General features: G+C 31.2%; 1 long non-coding RNA gene and 1 pseudogene across 1 annotated transcript; both read right to left on the reverse strand.

Annotated features, from left to right (window-relative positions):
- Positions 1-49: 49 nt before the first annotated feature.
- LOC134243348 (uncharacterized) lies at positions 50-3032 on the reverse strand. Its single transcript, XR_009987014.1, has 3 exons — positions 2891-3032; positions 473-765; positions 50-428 (listed from the first exon to the last, which is right to left on the reverse strand). It is a non-coding gene; the product is annotated as an uncharacterized LOC134243348 (long non-coding RNA).
- Positions 3033-3699: 667 nt separating this feature from the next.
- LOC134243347 (potassium voltage-gated channel subfamily C member 2-like) lies at positions 3700-4719 on the reverse strand (annotated as a pseudogene).
- Positions 4720-4972: the final 253 nt, after the last annotated feature.

Below are 4972 nucleotides of genomic sequence, written 5' to 3' on the forward strand. Positions count from 1 at the left end.
ATGTAAACAAATAAATAACATCAAAAAAATTTTTCCGGAAAGTCCCATAATTTCAATTTATTAATTAGAATAAATACCAAAATATATTTTTTCGGAAAGTAATGAATCTGAAAATTCAATTTTAAATCTTTTCTTTATACATGTGCTTGCAATATTTATTTTATATTTTTCTGAAACAAATACCCTCATCAGATTTTTTTTATTCTAAATGTAAAATTGCATGTACATACTTTATCAACATGTTAAAAGGAAATAAAATTACACTGTTCGGAGACATAAAAACAAATAATTGTCTAAAAATATTACTATGCACCAGAAACAACATTACATCTTCATTCTTAAAGTGTTTGAGTATTTTAAAATGAGAGAGGATAAATGAATTTCATAATATGGCTATGCTACATAAAATTAGACATCCAGTCGAACACCTGTTTCTTCTTTTCTAACTTCTGAAAACGTACTAGTCGAACACCTGTTTCTTCTTTTCTAACTTCTGAAAACGTACTAGTACGTAACGTCTTCGAACGTTTTACTCGCTAAATTTCTGCAATTACATACATGTATATACATGTAGTCATGTACCAACAGATTTTTTCCCCAAAACTTTTCTATTTATACAGTAAAAAATGTATTATACAGAAATTTTCACAAAGCCCTCATCATACATTCCTCGAGACACAAGTTTACTTAATAATATCTCTCTCTGATGGATACTGACATCTATAGGCTGTAAATGATACAATACCGATTTTTTGAGTATTGATACTTAAGGATGTACAACACACCTACCCCAAAAAATTCCTGTCGTTTAATTTTCGTTATTTTTGTATATTTAGTAAATGACTATATCTACTGCATGTATGCATATTTTGGACAAAATCGTTCAAGATGTTGGTTTTTGGACAGAACTCCGAAAGTTACCCCTTTAGTTGTTTACAAGGAGAGAAAATTTTTAATCAATGAACTACTTAAACCTTGATTTTCAAAAAAACCAGGTTAGATATAAATGTCAAATTTCATTGGCTTATTCCTTTAACCATTTAACACAAAAACATAGTCATCTTTTTGATATACATTTCATCAAAACAATTTTTAAAGACCTTAAACTGAAAAACTATGAATTTTCTAAGCCTTGAAAATTGCGTATTTTTCAAATTCAAATTTTTTTTGTGAAAAAACCTGTCGTTTAATTTTGGTAAAAAACTTTCTTTAGGTAGCTGGTAGTAAAAATAATCTTCACAATTTTTTGTATAATTTTTGTACGACCAGTTTTGATTTAATAGCGGAAATTTACCCCCTCCCCCTTTCTCAATAAATCACGTTCCCGTGCGTCATTCAGACGGGGGTCAATCACTTTGTTATATGAATCTACAAATACACATTTTAAAAAATTAAATTGGAATATTGCTTTTGCTTGAAAAATATATTAACTTACAAATTTAAAAGTTCTCATATGTAAAGCGTATTTAAATGTAGATTTTTAGGCAATTTTTGAATACGTCTATCACTACACCCCTTCCTTTTTTGCGTCGCAGACCATTAGCGTTTGACGAAAAGTCGTTCTGATATACTGGTATTTCGTCAAGAATCCCGGTATGCATTAATTTTTAAATTCGTGAATGCAGAATAAATATTGACTACTCTTTTTATATGTATCAGGAAAAAATTACTGAAAGATTTTAGTGTTTAGTCCATATACGTATGCGTTTTGCATTCCATATCACATGATACATGAAACCTGGATACGAATTCAAGTTTTGTTGAACTTGAATATGTTGATTTTTAATTTTATTTCTTTAATTTTATTCATTAACAAATGGTTTATGTTCAACTCTCCTGTGATATAAATGGAATAATTGTAATTTCTTTCATGTCATTATTTTCAAACGAGACAGTATGTGGCCATAGGGATACATCGACATTTGCATTAGATGTACACCCCTCATGATATTATACGCATTCTTTCAATGTCGTGTCGCTTCTAAAGTTAAAATGAAAATTCCGTATTCGTCCACATTAACTTCAAAATGTCAAACATTAAACTCTTCATCTATTTCAATTTATATCAAATCGCACATTGATATTTTTTAAAATCTTATAGGCTACGTTTTGTTTTGATTCGAGGAAATGCGAACCGACATTGTTGACAGAAAGTCAAAGTTACGATTAGCTGCAATAGGATATTCATAATGATAAATGCAGATAACTTTAGTACAAGTGAACAATTCTTTTCAATTCTATACTTACATTGTGTATATGAGGTCTATAGTATTCAGTTCTCGGATTTATCAGGTCTTGCTGTAAATGTATCTGATTCTGTGGAAAACCGTGAATAAAGGGAGGAAAATAAACATCTCCTACATTTTCAGAGTTGTTCCTCTTTGATCAGTAAGGGTCTGAGAAAAACATCGATTTTACATTGTAAAAAGTTTTTTGTTTATTTATTGTTGTTTTTATAGAAAAACAATATTTATATCGTGTATGTACAAATTGTAATGAAGACCATTAATCGGAATATTATATAGCCAATTGTACACAATGAGAATTTCGGCAATGTAAAATATAATTTTCTGAATAAAAAAAAAAATGCTGCGCTTTGATCAAAAATACAATTTATTGTATATGAAATGAAATAAACATTAAGGCATGGTATTTTGTGTCTTGCTTTTTACGGAGTTTAATCGGGTTAATTAAAAAAAAAAAAACTTTGGATTGAGTATGGTACGCACAATCACAGCCAAGCCCCATATCGCAATATTTTCTTTCATGATTGATATACATCGGGATCGTTTTACTCGTCGTTTTGACGCTTTATTTTTGACGTTAAATTTGACGTAACGTCAAACGTTCAATTGAAATCGCAAGAGTTATCTCCCCCAGTGTGTTGTACGTCTTTAAGCATATCGATAAGGCTCATTTCGGAGATCACGCACCTGCGGATGTAGCAACAGCTGAAAATCACAGCTTCACTATTGTTAAAACTTTATAAACTGTCATTTCTATTACTAGACCAGATTATAGCTTGCTTTTATAACAAAGGTTTCTCGTAAGTCGAAAAATTTTCTTGCTTGATGATATGTTACTTGACTGGAATTTTGATATATCGACAATCGATATTATTTAATTGCTTTATCGATACTTTATTCATCTTAAAAAAAGTTTTTTTTGAAAAACTTATCTTTAATTGTTGCTGTAAGACCCGGATATTTTTTAAGCCCTAAAGGGTTAGTAAAATAAATAAAAAAAGGGGAAAAAAGAAATATTGTTGAAAAAATGTAAACACTTGGAATGATTCAAATGAAACAAACATTTAACAATATGGACAAAAAACTTTTTCAAGTAAAGTGCCATCATAATAATTAAAAGTCAAAGATTAAGAAAAATTCATATTCCAACAATACACTGAAGAAGAAAATGTATGTTAAATCAATATTAAATTGGGGAAAGTGAACATGAATAATTGAACCAGGACAACTTTTAAAAACAAGTGTGAAGATATTTCTATCATTCATTTAGAAATGTGTCCATTTCTCATGCAAAATTTTTTGGATAAATATGAATGCAAAACTTATATAAAACTACGTTACAAATGGATGTTTAAAATATGACACTGCACTGCGTGTATAAAAATCTATAAACAATCGAACAATTTAAAAAATAAATAAATAAAACGAAGTTATATCATGGTATTTAAACGTTTCATCCAAGGTTATTGCAGTTTCCGTTGTTCCTCGAGAATGACCATTCTCAGTTAATTCGGAATTTTTATCTTCCTTTTACCCCTTTTCGTCTGTTTCACTTCATCCACGTGACAGCAAATGTCCTTCAAACTTTCGTCTTTTTCATCCTCTTCATTTTATCGCTAGCGATGTCCATAACTTAATTTATCTCGTCCATGTGAAAACAACCGTATTGCACATGAGTGTAGTACAGTACAAAATTACTAACAATAATTGGAACAGTGAAAGCGATCATCAGTAAACCGGATATTGCGCAGAGACTTCCATGACATAGCCTGGAGCTGTTGCAGGGTTCATATCACCGTAACCCACAGTAGTCATGGTAATGACGCTCCACCAGAAACCTATGGAATGTTGTCATAGCCACTATCCGGTTCTGCGAAATGTATCAAGGAGGCAAAGATGACCATCCCGATCAGAAGAAAGACAAACATGAGGAGAAGTTCATTAAAACTGGCCTTGGAAAAAAAGTAATATCCACAGCCCGGGAACATGGCGGATGAGTCGAATATACGACATAACCTTAACATGCGTAAAATAAAAATAAATCCCATAAAAGGCCAGTCACTTCCTTGTGGATTGGAAATCTTTAAGAGAAATTCGATGTAGTCTGGAAGTATAGCGACGAAGTCGATTATATTTTGTAAGGCGGTGATAAATTGGCACTTCCGGGGACAAAAAATGAATCGTGTTAAGAATTCCACAGTAAAAAACGACACACAAACAAGGTCTGTTATTATGAGCGCCGGATGAACTACTGTATCATTTTTCGGAACCACGGGTTCGGTCGTGGTGGTGTTCGATTGGATGACCGTGTGGTTCCGGGCTTCGTGAATGTTGGAAAATGTGAAGAGATCGTATAGAGTTTCATAGTCCTTGAGGAAATCTGTATGTTTTGAAATTCGAAATAATGGATGCGTTTCCGCGCAGAATGAGAATATCGAAAGGAAGACAAAAATGATGGAAATCCAGCATATATCTGAAAAAAAAATACTTGATTTAAAAATCCATTATAAAATTTTTAAGAATTTCAAGATATTATTCAAAATGAAGAAGAAAAGTACATGAAATATTTTTTTTCTCTGCAAAATTCAAAACATGTTGTTGATGAACCAAAATTTCTTTTTTACACCGTATTTATATTCATCCTCCTGTGATGTCATAGGTTTTCGCAGAATCTGTCATTTAAGGGGGCCAACTATAGTTTTATTGTGTAAAAACTACAATAGCGA

The sequence above is a fragment of the Saccostrea cucullata genome, unplaced genomic scaffold, assembly GCF_032062105.1.
Source record: "Saccostrea cucullata isolate Sc308-1 unplaced genomic scaffold, CSIRO_AGI_Scuc_v1 ctg21788, whole genome shotgun sequence".
Taxonomy (NCBI): domain Eukaryota; kingdom Metazoa; phylum Mollusca; class Bivalvia; order Ostreida; family Ostreidae; genus Saccostrea; species Saccostrea cuccullata.